This window comes from Sphaerodactylus townsendi, linkage group LG03 (assembly GCF_021028975.2).
Source record: "Sphaerodactylus townsendi isolate TG3544 linkage group LG03, MPM_Stown_v2.3, whole genome shotgun sequence".
In the NCBI taxonomy this organism is placed as follows: domain Eukaryota; kingdom Metazoa; phylum Chordata; class Lepidosauria; order Squamata; family Sphaerodactylidae; genus Sphaerodactylus; species Sphaerodactylus townsendi.
The window spans coordinates 122,242,918-122,258,718 of NC_059427.1; positions in this window are offsets into that span (position 1 = coordinate 122,242,918).

Consider the following 15,801-nt stretch of genomic DNA (forward strand, 5'->3'; position numbering starts at 1 on the left):
ATGAAATCAGGCCTGAGGCATTCATCACAATCAAATTAAAGAAATGAGATGCTGGAAATAACTGCTTGCAACAATGCAAGCACCCGGTTTTGCTCACTTTGAAGAACAAGCATTGAAATTCATAATAGAAAGTATCTCACAGCAGCAATACCCTCAATAGTGCAATTAAAGAGATTCCCCACAGGTCACTGATCACCTGTCCGTGACCACCTCCCCATCTGTAACCTCCTTTATTACCCTCTCGTTTTCAATAATGGGCTTTCACTATATACAGCTATGCAGCTAATTTGGCCTGTCGGAATACCACCAAGCATTAGTGATCAACAGGCAACCCATTACTAAAAATCCATATTTCTGCCTCTGATTTTCACACATCACTAAGGAAACTTTCTGCTTGACTGCTATCTAGCAATCTTAAAATTCTGCCACAAGAAAGCTATCTGCAACAAGGACACACACATTTATGTTCCAGATGTTAAGCTGAGATCTGAACCACCTGACTTCCTGATCCAACCCAGCATATGTTTCCTCTAAGATGACCCTCTCCACGCCAAGGATGTAGGTAAGGAGAGGGTTCCCGGGTTCAACCCCCGCATTACATTTCCGAAGCTCCACCTCCCCGTTTGTTTGTTTTTAGTGTTTTTACAGTTTTTGGCCTACAGGGGACGCAGTTTTTAGGCTAGCAGCACCAACATTTCAGGGATGTTTTGGGAGACACTCCCAATGATACCACCCAAGTTAGGTGAGGTTTGGTTCAAGGGGTCCAAAGTTATGGATTCCCAAAGGGGGTGCCCCATCCCCCATTGTTTCCAATAGGAGTTAATAGAAGATGGGGGCTACACCTCTGAGGGTCTATAACTTTGGACCCCCTGAACCAAACTTCACCAAACCTGGGTGGTATCATCAGGAGAGTCTCCTAAAGATACTCTGAAAGTTTGGTGCTGCTAGCTTAACAATTGTACCCTGACAGCAGGCACCCCCCAAATTTCCCTAGATTCTTCTTTTAAATCCACCCCCTTCAGCATGGACTTAAAGGGAGAATCTGAGGTCCCCAGTTTAAACATTGAAAATGATGCTGTTTCAGGGTGGGGGTGAGAATCCACCCCCAAACAGCATCACTTTCAATGTTGTTTTAACTGGGAACCCCAGATTCTCCCTCTAAGGTGGATTTAAAAGAAGAATCTGGGCTCCCTAGTCTAAACACCATTGAAAGTGATGCTGTTTGGAGGTGGATTCCAGCATCACAGCAGCTGCCCATGCACTCCCCCCCGCAAAACTCAGATTTTGCACCAGGCTCCATTTCCCCTAACTATGCCTCTGCCTGGAGGGGAGGGCAGAAGGGACTGCTGACTGCCAGCTGGGAGCCCAGCCAATTGGGGGGGCAGGCAAGGCAGGGGAGTCTGCCGTCCCTGGCCTCGGGGAACTGCTTTTATAAGCACTGAGGCCAGGGGCAGGGCTTGGGGAGGTGTGGCCACGCCCCCAGGGCCAGGTGGGGGCGTGGCCCCCTGAACCCACCCCATAAAAAATCGATACCTACCTCACTGCTCCACACATACCTAAATGATTACACCATTTAATTGCCACAGCAACAGTATATATATACAACAATCTATATAGCAACAATCTATGAAACATACTTCATAAGTGAGCCATTCAGAGTTATACCCTGATTTTCAATGGATATGGAGTATTTCAAACACTGTTCCCGCCTTCGGGGGTGGGCGGGATATAAACTGAATAAACTAAACTAAACTATGGGACAAGCAGGCCACATATTTTGATGGAAACGTTGAAAGCGCACTACTTCTGTGCACGAGAAAAATGGACATACTTGCTTTTACAAAATTACATAAAACAAGCAGTAAAATGTAAAGCAGTGTGTGATGTCATTTGGACATGAACAGAAAGTTCTACTTGACTATAAGCAAAGAATGTCATTAGCCTAGTAGCTAGGTGTAGCTCACATTTATCAGATGCAATCATATTCAACAAATGATTCAAGGCATCTGGTTTCCCCATAGCCCTAGTCAGGGGTTTGCAACCTGCGACTCTCCAGATGTTCATGGACTACAATTCCCATCAGCCCCTGCCAATTGGCCATGCTGGCAAGGGCTGATGGGATTTGTAGTCCATGAACATCTGGAGAGCCACAGGTAGCAGATCCTGGTCCTAGGCACATGGAGTGATTGAACCATCTGAAGGCACTTTCAGTCTCTGTTTCTCCCATTCCCATCTCTTATGCCTACATGTCACGGCACCCAATTTCCAACATATCTTAGACCCCTGCCTTTGTATACCTATTGATACCTTCACCTCCCAAATGGCCCTGTGTTCCCTCTCTCTGTACTGCATGTAGCCACCCAAAGAATCCCATTAAGACCAGAGATCCATCAGCAGAAAGTGCAGACAGTTTCAGATCTTCCCTTCCAATCCTGCAAAAGTTGATTTGCTGCAATAACTGCCCTGTAGGCTGGTGGGCTACAGTGAGCAGGGGGTGTGCTGCTGAAGGAACAGGAATAAATGAGTGATTTTATTTCTTTCCCACTTTGCACTGCAGCTGTGTAAGCCATATAGGTCCTTCCCAGCCCTGAAATGGAAAGGACTTGCTGGGGAAGACCTGCAGTCCTGGTCTAAGCAGATTCAGACAACAGAGATTAGTTCACCTGGAGAAAATGACTGCTTTGGAATATGAACTGAATGGAATTATGCTCTGCTAAGGTCCCTCCGCAAGCCAAACCCTGCCCTCCCCAGGCTCCACCTCCAAATCTCAAGCCATTTCCCAACCCAGAACTGGCAACCCTGTCTTCATCCGCCGCCCATCCTGCAGATAAATGGGGGTCTTTGCTGAGCTCAAGTACTGTATTATTCCGTTTTGGTTTAACATTATGGGCATACCTTGTGGCACGTTCCCTCAGCCCATCTGGAGAACCAACTGTTTAATAACATTCCACTGCCTCATTTTGCCAATCTTACTAAGAGTCTCTGACTGGGCAGACCCATCACACCTGCAGATTGGGAGCGGGTGACCTTAACAATGATAAGAAGCACAGTAATTTTCTGCCCATGACTAAAAAATAGTATAGCGACAATTGAATGCCGGGGGGTGGGGGTGGGGGGGTGTCTTGTGGATTTTTCTTCTAGGGAAGCCTTTCTTAATGTTTACTTAAGAAAAATCCCTAATTTGGAAATTTCAAAATAGGTTGCAATAGATTATTGTTTGTGGCTCCTCAGGTGCACTTTAAGGTATATCGAAGGTTCCCATGAGGACAGGAAGTCAAATTCAGTAAACCATACTGTAAAATTCTGAGGGCAGAACACATTGAGCAAATTAGGAAAAGTATCACAAATCAGGTATTATTTAAATAGACCTGCTTCTGCTGCATTGGGCATTGCCGTCTGCATTGATAACTATTTCTCTTTTAAACCGAATTGAAATGCCAGCCCGTAACTAATCATTTTCACACCATGGACCAAATTCTTTTCTGTATCACACCCCTGAATACCCAGATTCAATAGTACCTTCTATGCAATTATATACTTTAGCAATCATATCTAATTCTAAATAACAACGAAACAACAAATCCACTCAACAGAGCCATGTACAAATAGACAATCCGCACAATAGACTCATGTACCTGGTTTGCAGAAAAATATGAAAGGTTAAAAAAATACAGTGGGGGTAGTTTTAAAAATTCCTGTCTGATTCTTTAAAAAAGAAAAAAACTTTTTTAAATATATTTTTTATTTATTACATTTATATACCGCCCTCCCCCAAAGGGCTCAGGGCGGTGAACATGAACATACAAATAGAGCACAAAATAAAATCAACAAATCTCAAATCATCAAATAAATCATAGTAAATGGCTCTATAGTCTTTAAATCATTAAAACCCCATTAAAAGCAGCGTATTAATATCAAATACAATAAATAGGGTTGGTCAATACTAAAAAAATTCGGTAAAATTCGGATTTGGGTATTTTGGGGCATAAAATGATTTGTATGCCCGAATCCGAATCATAGCCGATTCGGATATGCCCGAAAATTCGGGTAAATCCGAAAAATTCGGGTCCGTTTTATTATTTTTTTGAATTTTTGGTGTTTTACATCGTTTTGTTTGCAGGGGTGCAATTTTAAAGCTAGCAGCACTAAACTTTCAGGATATCGAGCCTGAGACTGTCCTGATGATTCTCCCCTAAGTTTGGTGCAGTTTGGTTCAGGGGCAAAGTTATTGACCACCTCAAAGGGGTGCCCCATCCCCCATTGTTTCCAATGGAAGCTAACAGGAAATGGGGGGGCTGCTAATTTTTAAGGTCCATAACTTTAGAACCCCTGAACCAAACTTCACCAAACTTGGGAGCTATCATAGGGACAGTACTTGTATGATACACCCTGGAAATCTCTGGTGACAGTAGCTCTAAAACTGCACCCCTCATAGATCACTCAAACAATTTCCCCAGATTCTGTGCTCTGTAGTGGCTGGCTGGCTCCATTGTAGCCAATGGGGGGGAATTTCGTGGAGGCACATTTCTCATGTATGGTAAACCCATTAAAACTTTCAGAGGTGTCTTCAGAGAGTCTCTTCATGACACCATCCAGGTTTCAGTGACCGCTGCTTCAAGGGTTCAATGTTAGTGGGTAGGGTCCATCTCCCACTGCCCCCACATAAGCAAAGTTCCTCAAACCTGATGGTGTCATCCAAAGACTCTCCTGAAGATACCCTGAACATTTTGTGACTGTACCCTGATAAATGTGCACCCCACAGCCCCTCCACCAGAAATTCCCACAGTGACAGCAATGCAGAAGTCACACAGAAAAAGAATTAAGGGGGCACTGCAGGGCGCATTTTAGACATATCAGCACTCAAAATATCAGATCATCAGGAGACGTCTCACAGTATGACACTTAAAGCTTGGTGCAGTTTGGTTTAGGGGAGTTATGGACCTCTCAAAATGGTAGCCACCATCTCCTTAGCCTCATTGGAAACAATGGGGATAGAGGCCCCCCTTTGAGGGTCCATAACTTTTGCCCCCCTTGAACCAAACTGCACCAAACTTAGTGTCACTCAGGACAGTCTCCTTGATGATACCCCTGAGAGGCCTAGGTGCCACTAGCTTTAGAAAATTCGGCTTTCATGTTTCACCAGCCCTGCACCATGAAGCCTGCTGGAGGAGTGAGCTGTGAAACACGCCAAACCAGCATTTTAAAGCTAGTGACACAAACTCAGCAGGGTATCAGTTTGGTGCAGTTTGGTTCAGGGGAGCTGCCATGTTATGGACTCTCAAAGGTGTAGCCCCATCCCCTATCAGCTACCACTGGAAACAATGGGGGATAGTTGCACCCACTTTGAGTGGTCCATACCTGAACCAAACTGCACTGAAACTGTAGGGCAACATCGGGACAGTCACCTGATGATATCTTGATATTTGCGTGCCGATACATCTCAAAATGCGTCCTCTGCAGGCACTTCAAGAATTTGCAGTGACTGTATTGTTATGTCAACGGGGAATTTCTGGTAGAGGGCCGTGAGGCACATTTCTGAAAGGGTATGGTCATTAAAACTTTAGGTATCTTCAGGAGAGTCTGGACTCATTCAGGTTTAGGAATTTTGCTTCAGGGGTTTAATTCTATGGGACCCAAAAAGGGTAGGGTCCATCTCCCACTGCCCCCCTGAAGTAAAGTTCCCCAAACCTGGTTGGTGTCATCCAGAGACTCTCCTGAAGACCTACCCTGAAAGTTTCAATGTGGGTTTACCATGAAAATGTGCACTCCACAGCCCCTCATCAGAATTTCCTATTGACAGCACCTAATGCAGCTAAGTCACTGCAAGAACAAAGAATCTTGTGTACGGGGTGCATTCTGCAGAAGTGCATTTGTAGATGTATCGGTACTAATATTTTAGTATCATCAGGAGACTGTCCTGATGATACCTCCAAGTTTATGTGCAGTTTGGTTCAGGGGGCTTAAAGTTATGGACCTCAAAAGGGTAGCCCCTCATCTCCTTAGTTCCCCTATTGGAAGAATGGGGAGATAGGGACACCCCTTTGGGGGGGTCCATAACTTTGGCCCCCCCCTAAAACCCTCAAACTCACTGAACTTTGGAGGGTATCATAAGAGCACAGTCTCCTGATGATACCCTGAAATTTTGGTGCTGATATGTTTAATAATGCGCCCCCTGCAGGCCGAAACGTGAAAAAAACCCCAAAAAATAAAAAAACACCCAATTTGGTGATCCGAATCCCATGGATTCGGATCTGTTAGGATTCGGACAGTTCAGATTCGGCCCCTCCTCGTCCGAATCCGTCCGAATCAGTGCAGATTCGGTAAAAATTCGGATTTGGACTGGCCGAATCTCCAACCCTAACAATAAATAATAAAATAAGAGGCGACCTACTAACCAATCCCCTAAAAGAGGGGAGGGACGGCAGGATCCACAGATGTTAACAGGGGGGGCCATCAGCGGCCAGCCTCCCCAAAGGCCTGGCGGAACAGCTCAGTCTTGCAGGCCCTGTGGAACTCGTTGAGATCCCGCAGGGCCCGCACAGCTGGTAGAAGTATAAATGCTAGTTACTCCTTAGTTGACACCTACCAGTAATATCTGGGATCAATGAAACATGATTTTTTAAACCATCCCTACAGAAATGTAAAGTTTCATTCTAAAAACAGAGTAGGTTTGCAGGAGTAGTCTACAATGGAGAAAAAAAACAACCCTGCAGAATCCCATTCAGCAGTTGCTGCCTAAAAGCACGTGCCTTCATTTTTACTTCCTTTGCATTCTTGGCCAAATCTGTGCTATTCATATTAGGAAACAATGTTGTTTTATGTGATGTTATTTTATCACCAGATGGTTTTATGGCCTTATGATTATGGCTCAATGGTTTTATGGTTTTATGGTTTTGATTAGACTGTTTTATTATTATAGTTTTTTATAATAGCACAGCCATACATTTGTTGGTTTTATTGTTCAGTTTCTTTTCCCCATGTTTAATGGTACTTTAATATTTTAAAATATGTAAACCTGTTGGGACAGAATTTCTTGGACAATTGATGTAGGATTGTTTCAAGCAAAAGTTAGTTCTCTCCCCCTCCTTTAAATTTAAAAGATGTAAATAAGTGATGAGAGAAAGTCTTTTTAAATTGCTAAGTAATTTTTACATTAAAAAACAAACCTACATTCAGCAGGGAAAACTTCATATGCCAACTAGGTATGACCTTAAACTACAAAGTTATAATACAATTTTAACATGTCAAATAGTTGTACTCTTTTAAAAAAAACAGGGCAAAATAAGTTTCCAGCAGTTCCCAAAGACTTTTGAAATAACAGTTCACTGAATATGTTGTATCTTGCCTTGGAGTTCAAACTTAAATACCATGTGTCTGAAACTCTGGAACTATGCACAGGTCACTAGTTGTTGGGTTATGTAATACAGTTATCTGTAACTTTTGTTCCTCGAGTGGTTTTCTGTGCAAGCACACATAAAGATTGTGCTTGCACAGGCAAGCCATGGTAATGAATAGCAAGCTGTAGTGAAGATCAGACCTGAGTGCTCCTCCCCTTCCCAACCAGAGCCTTCAGGCAAATTTTCCTGCCTAAAAGGTCATGTGATTGGAAAGGAGGAGTACCACTCCCCTCAGCTCTCCTACTGCCACTGCAGAATCTGTCCAAAATAAGGTAAGCCCTTAATAACCAGCAGGCCAACCAGGAACAGGCCACAGTGGGGAAGGAGGGAGGGATTTGTACCTTCACAGAAGACCACTTGAGGAACAACAGTTACAGGTAAGTGCAACCTTGTTTTACCTCTTAGTGACCTTCTGGGCCGTCCTACATGGCAGAGTAGCAAGCTAATTCCAAACCAAGCAGTGGGTGTGAGGCTGTTGCTGAAGCACTAACCACCACAACAAAGAAAAAGTAACACATGCTTTATTAAACCAGTCATTTGGACAAAGAATGCAGAACTGCTTTCCCCACATCAGCATCACAACACGAGTCAATGTCCACAGCATAGTGGCGAATAAAAGTAGAGGCTAAGGACCATGTCACTGCTCTGCAAATGTCCAGAATTCCGATAGCAGAATGGAAGGCAACCAAAGGAGACTGGGAGCAAGTGGAATAAGTGTGAACCAGAAGGGGGCAGTCCACCTTCGCATCAGAATAAGCCTGAACAATGGTTTAAGAAACCCATCTAGACAACATTTGGGTAGAAACTTGACCACCCATGTGGGGACCACTAAAACAAACAAACAAACAAACAAACAAACAAACAAACAAACAAACAAACAAACAAACAAAGTGGTTGTCTTCATGGAAAGGTGCTGCGTGGTCGAGATAAAAGAACAAACACCTATGAACACCCAGTTTGTGTTATGCCCTGTCCGAATTAGAGGAATGGTGAGGGAAAAGGAGACACAACCTTTGGAAGGTGTTCCAGACTAGGTCTGATGAATACTTTATACCTTTGGATCTTGAGAAACGGGGTGTCACTTCGAAGAGCAGGTAGGTACCAACCCTCCTTGCAGAGATGATGGCTATGAAGAAAGCCATATTATAAGACAAATAAGTTAAGTTGCAGGTGGCCAATGGTTCATGAGATGGGACAGAACCAGGGATGGGACAGAACCAGGGATGAACTCCACTGTGGCACAGGGGACTGCACCAGTGAATAGAGGTTCGCTAAACCTTTCAAAGAAGTTTACGAAAAGGGTTGGAAAAAAATGAATTACTACTGAAACCCAGATGGAACCAAGAAATGGCAACTAGGTGAACCTTAATGGAGGAGTTGGAAAGGCCAGATTCCTTTCAGAAGGTAATCAAATATAACAGTCAGCTGACAAGAGGTGGGGTTGATAGCTCAATCCCAAGCCCATTGAGTAAAGCAGCACCATTTAGACTTGTAAGAGCACGTAGTGGATAGCTTATATGAGGACAGAAGGACCTGCCGAACCCTGTCTGGCCACAACTCTACTGAAGGAGCAGCCAGGCTGCTAAGTGCAGGGAAGGAATATCATGGTGCCCAATCAGATCTGTGGTGAGGAGGTTACCCTCTGTGGGAAAAACAGGATTTTGCCCCTGGCCAATCACTGGAGGGCAGGGAACCAGGGCTGTCTGGGCCATTGAGGAGCAATTACTATCCTTGAGGTCTTGTCCAACAGCATCTTTGCCACTACTCTGTGACGGAGATTGAAAGGGGAAAATATAGAGAGAAACCTATCATTCCAGACAAACTGAAATGCGTCCCCCATTGAGTTTCAGCCCACCCCTGCCCTCGAGCAAAACAAGTGACACTGGGTATTCAGGGGCTAAGTGAAGTTGTCCTTGGGAGTTCCCCACTTTCAAAAGACAGGTCTTAGATAAGATGGATTTAAGTCCCAGCCCTGGTCTGTAGCCAGGTCCTGGCTGAGAGAATCCGCCAGATATTATTATTATTATTATTATTATTATTATTATTATTATTATTATTATTATTATTATTATTATTATTATTATTATTATTTATTTATTTATTTATTTATTTATTTATTTATTTATTTATTTAATTTGTATACCGCCCGATCCCCGAAGGGGATTGAGATGACCGGCAATGTGAATTGTGGACAATTGCACTTAATGATCTATGGCCCAGAGCCGTCATGCAGAGAGGATTGAGGCAGTGCCACCCTGTTTGAGTATCCAGAACTTTGCTGTTGTATTGTCTGTTGCAACCTGTACTCACTTTCCCGAGAAGATGGTTGCAAAAGAAGGCAGAGTGTATCTAACCACGTGCAGCTCCAAACAATACGTAAAGAGGACTCTGAGGGGGACCGTAGGCCTTGAACATGGTGAGCACCACAATAAGCACCCCCAACCTTGCAGAGAAGTACTGGAAAACAATTGGAGATGCCAAAAGGGATGATCAAAAGGAACCACTTGCAACAAATGTGGAATGTCTGACCACCAGTCAAGCAATCGCAACACCATATTAAGGATAGATGGGCACTTGCACTGGCTACCCCAGCTGGACAGAAATATTGCACAAACCACTTCTGGAGTGGACGGAGATGGAGACAAGCATATAACACCACTGAAGTGGTGGAGGCCATGAGACCCAACAGTTTCTGTATGGACCTGGCCCTCTGAAACTGATTAGCAGTGAACTTACAAATCAAGGACGTAATGGCCAGTGCCCTCTGAATGGGCAAAAAGGCCCACGGGAGGAATCCAAAATAGCCCCAATTAATTCAATTGGCTGAACCGGAGTGAGGTGGGACTTTTCAAAATTTACCCAAAGGTCTAGGCTGTTTAAACAGGCCAAACAATATTAACTTGGAACCAGAGGTTCTCAGGAGAGTCCCCCACCAACAACCAATCACCAAGGTAGGGGAAAATGGTGCTGCCTCACAAGGCAAGGTGCTCGAGAACTACCGTTATGCATTTGAAAAGACCCTGGGAGTGGCGGCCAATCCAAATGGCCGAACAGTATACTCATAAACTGACCCCCCCACTTAAATTGGAGAAAACGTTGGCAATCAGGGTAAATAGAGATATGGCAATATGTGTCTCATAAGTCCAACACTGCAAACCACAGCGATGGGGAGAGTAGTGGGATGATGTCAGCCGGAGTCAGCATTCAGAATTTACAAACACAAAAATGTCTGTCCAACACCCTCAAGTTCAGGATTGGATGCTTCCACCTTCTGCAGGCAGAGGTGTAACGCCAAGGGGACGGGGTGGTGGGGCAACGCACCAGGGGCGCGCCCCTGCAGAGGCGTTCCAGGGACATTCCAGGGGAGTGGAGGGGGTGGGATCAGGCGTTCCAGGGCATTCTGGGGCCTCGGAGGGGCGCAGGGCGCGTGCACCGGGCACACTTCCCCCTCGCTCCGTCCCTGTCTGCAGGAGCTGTGGAGGGGGCTTAGCAGAACAGAATTGGGATTCACCATAGTCAGGAAGAGAAATCCATACAAGAAAATAAGCATGTTTTACTATATTAAGAACCCAGTGATCAGCAGTAATAGATTCCCAAACACTGTAAAAGGGCAGTAATCTATCAACTGAACTGAAACCTTTACTGGCATTCCGATAACGAGAATAACAAGAATAATACATACTTTTTAAAAAATACAAATTTATAAAAGAGCATATAACAAAATAAGGTTCCATATTAAAAAAAACCCTCTAAAATGATAAATTAAAAACTGAATGAAGGTTACATTAAGAACTCCTTGCAATTACAATACAGAGGAACCTGGCAGTCAACTCTAAGACTTCTCTTGAGCCATTGTCCAGAGGAAGAGGTTTTCTGTTGGTCTATGAGAGTGCTGTTGTCAATCAGCAAAGGTGCCAGGAACTTCCCCCTTGCTGCATTATATAAAGGGCAATGGTGTAGGACACAGGTGTCAAACTCGTGGCCTTCCAGATGGCATGGACTACAGTTCCCATCATCCCCTGCCAGTATGATGCTGGCAGGGGATGATGGGAACTGTAGTCCATAACATCTGGAGGGCTGCGAGTTGGACACTTATGGTGTAGGATATTGGACCTTGCCGCTGTGTGGTATGCTAGCTTTCTGTCTTTCTTTTTTTCAAAATGAGACTCCCTGCAGTCATCTATCATGGAAAACATAAGCCTCTAGTCATGCCTTGGACCCTCCTGAAGAAGGGGACCTGCACCCTCTCTTATTCTTTTGAGACTGAGGGAACCATTTGGCAGAACCAGGAGAATTGCAGAGCAGATGAAAGTAGCTACAGTACCGCAAAGGTTGATATGGGTAGCATGGTTGTATATGGGAAAAGGAATGCCTGGAAGGAACTGGTTGAGAGGTAATACCCAACAACTTTGCTGTAGCAGACTTCTTGATGTTGGGACAGACCTTATTTGTTGTATCATTCAAGAGGTTGAGGTAATCGAAAGCTGTATCCTCCAGACAGAAACAAGTGTCATTAGGTAAAACAGATGATCTAAGCCACAAGTGATGCTGCAACACAATTGCCAAGGCAATGGTTTTGGATGATGTATCGACCAGATGGCATACTCCATTTAATTGCTCATGTCCTAGGCATGAACCCTCAATCTGGGTAGCCTTAGCCAGGGCTCTTCAGGGATAAGATCAATAAACCTAGACAACTGATCCCATAAATAAACCTGGTACAAGGACATTGTGCCCAGTACATTAGAAAAATGCATGCCCAAAGCAGCCAAGGAGTACACTTTGAGACCCAACAGGTCCAACTTTCAACCCTCTCTGTCCTGAGGAGAGCTAATACCCCAGAGGACAGGGTCAGAATTCAAAATGACCTGGGCAGATTAGACAGCTGGGCCAAAACGAATAAAAATGAATTTCAACAGAGATAAATGTAAGATACTACACTTAAGCGGAAAAAATGAAATGCACAGATATAGGGTGGAGGACATCTGGCTTGACAACAGTGCATGTGAAAGGGATCTGGGAGTCTTAGAAGACCATAACTGGACATGAGTCAGCAGTGTGATGTGGCAGCCAAGAAAGCTAATGCAATTCTGGGTATCAATAGGAGTATTGTGTCCCGATCAAGGAATATACTAGTACCTCTCTATTCTGTATTGGTCAGACCTCACCTGGAATACTGTGTCCAGTTTTAAGCACAGCATTTCAAGAAGGATATTGACATGCTGAAATGGGTGCAGAGGAGGGTGACCAAAATGGTAAAAGGTCTGGAATCCATCCCCTACAAGGGCAGATTTAGGGAGCCAGGAATGTTTAGTCTGGAAAAAAGAAGGTTAAGGGACGACATGAGAACCATGTTTAAATATTTGAAGGAATATCATGTTGAAGATGGAGCAGGATGTTTTCCGTGACAAGGAATAATGGATTCAAGATGCAGGAAAAGAGATTGCATCTAACCATTAGGAAGAACTTCCTGACAGTAAAGGCTTTTCAACAGTGAAACCTCCTTCTCTGGAGGTTTCAAAACAGAGGCTAGATGGCTAACTGTCAGGAGTGACTTGATTGTGTATCCCTGCATGGCAGGGGGTTGAACTTGATAGCCCTTGTAGACCCTTTGCTTCTTTCAGAAGTTCTGGTGACAAAATGATTGAAAGCACATGCAGAGTGCCTGCATGCTACTACTAATGACGCAATCCTATGTAATTTTTAATCGGAAGCAAGTCCTACTATATTCCTGGATTTATTCTTTTGTAAAAGCTTGCTTCTGAAAAAGAAAGAAAAAGAAGGCTTTAAAGAGACAGTACACTAGTTCACTTGGGCTTTGCTAATCCATCAGATTTCTCCATTTGAGAACAATTCCTATGTGGCCAGTTTCTCCAAGAAAGGAAGAAGAATGAAAGGCCTGGTAAATGGGGAAAAGCCCTCTGTCTTTACAAGTAGTGCTTTGCCTTCCTGTGCCACTAAGTTAAACAGAGACTGACCAACTACATAGCTGGCAGCCAGCTTCCCCAGAGATTGTCCCACACACGCCAGCTGGGTGACCTTGGGCTAATCGCAGCTTTTCAGGGCTCTCTCAGCCCCATCTACCTCACAGGGTGTTTGCTGTGAGGTGGGAAGGGCAAGGAGATTGTAAGCCCCTTTGAGTCTCCTACAGGAGAGAAAGGGGGGATATAAATCCAAACTCTTCTTCTTCTTCTTCAGTAAGGTCAATAAGGAGGAAGGCAGAAGATTATGGGAGGCAGCTTGAATTTGTGGGGCAGTGCCCCATTCATCCTGTAATTGATCTGAAGACAGCCAACAACTTCCCTCCTTCAATCTCATGTTCCTAAGTGGAAAGGATGACTTGGTTCTTCTACAGCAAATTTCACCCATTATTTCTGCAACCCACTGTGGAAACCATTCACACTCCCAAGGATTTTTTTTCCAGCACTGCACGGCAATCCAGCATGCCCAACAAGGGAACACTGAGTTCCACAATTAAAATGCTATTTCCTCAGTAACTATTATGTGTTGTCTTTCTATAGTGCTTCTTGAAAAGATGCTCACGCCATGCTTTGCAAACATTAATTAAGCCTCTCAGCACCCCTGCATGGGGAGGCATTATTATCCGTCACCTCGCAGATGGCATGAAGAGGCCAAGTGACTTTCCCAAAGTCAAATAGCAAGGCAGATGCAACTAGGAAGAAGAAGAGAAAAAAAGGACTCCCAGTAAAAATGATGAATATTGCAAACACATTAAATCTATTCTAGAAGAACGCAAAGAAGGCAATAACAGTACTTCTCTGGCAGGCACTGTCATATTGCATCAGAAATTAAATTGAAAAAGTTCCTTTCAAATCACTTCACTTACGAAGACCTGAAAGCCAGCACAACTGAGAAAAGGGAGATTTTAAAGACAACTTTTTTAAATCTGGAAATTGAGGGCCTGACTACATATCACATTGTCCTTGGGTCATGTCTGGGCTAGACACAAAGACTTTTGATCAGATATACCACAAGGGCTCCAAGCTGGCAGTTCAGTTATCAGGTGTGCCGATGTAGATTGGGACCATGTAATGTGGAGTCATGGGAATTTAGCCTTCCCATCCCATCTTACTGAAGTAAGTGCTACCATGTATTCTGATCGGACATGTGTAGGTTTCCATGATCAGATATGTTGGGAAAGGAAAAACTTGTTTTAAAAATAATATTCCCATTTGGAATTGGGAAGCAGGATGCCAAATTATATTCCAGGAAAAGGGTGGCACCTTTATAGTGATGAGTATGATGGCAAATGGTTGACCTTGGGAAACTTTTTATCACTTGGATATCAATTGATAAATAATGGCCTCTTCTCCTTTGCAAAACTCTGTTAACCTTCACCTAGATTAATCTAGACGGTTTGGAGGGAAAATCTGAATCTGTATCCCAAATTCTTATTAGCCCAAAGTAGAGAAGAAATCCATAAAGTTGGATGCAGGTCTGTGTCAAGATTTTATCTTAATTCTACCAGCCTATAGATTGGTCATATCTGTGTTTTCTAGGGTTTGTGCATAGTCAATAAAGATTTTTTTTTAAAAAAACCCAGTGATTAATGAGTTTTACTAGGACAGCTGATGAAATCTCACACGTGTTATCTAGGCTACTTGGGGACACATTTTCCCCCTGAATGGTCAGTGCTGAAAGGATAGTTCCAACAGACACAGAGAAGCAGAGGGGAAAGAAACTAAAAAACCCTGTTGCACTGTCACATAAACATATTAATATGTCCTTGGTCTTGCAGGGGAGCCAATAAAACCATTCCTCTGCTGGTGACAGAGCCTCTAGAGTAGATCCACAGAAAGGGGAAACATTCCTTGTTTTCTGGGGGCTTTAGTTTTAAACATACACTTTTGGGCTCTTGGCCAACTCAGTACCCAGACCTGAGACTCAGGGTGTGTGTGCATGAGAAGGGAACTGAAGCACTCTTTAAATGGATACATTGTTCTGCAGGACAGAGAACTGCTTTCATAAGAATCCATTTACAAACACATAGTGTGAATGGATAACACAGAGCAGAAGAAAATAACTTGCAGACCCTTGGAACAAAAGCTATGTTCCAAGTGTTGTGTCAATCAACCTCCTCCCAATAATCAGACTCAGGTTTACTGAAATCAAATTATTGCATCCAAAAAAAGTGAGCAAATACTCTGCAGAAACTCTTTGCTGGATCACGTGTTCACTCTAAGCAGCAGCCTATATCCCTCGCTATGCACCCCCTCCCTCTAACAGTTTTCCTAAAAGCAAAACTGTTCTCAAGCTCTGCAGTTCCTCCAAGGTCAGGACTCTGATAAGGGTCCAGGTGCTGTCTGGGGATGGGAAAGAACAGTTACCATTAATCACTAAACAAAGCAGGCTCAAACAAAAGCAGGAATTGATTGGTGCCACA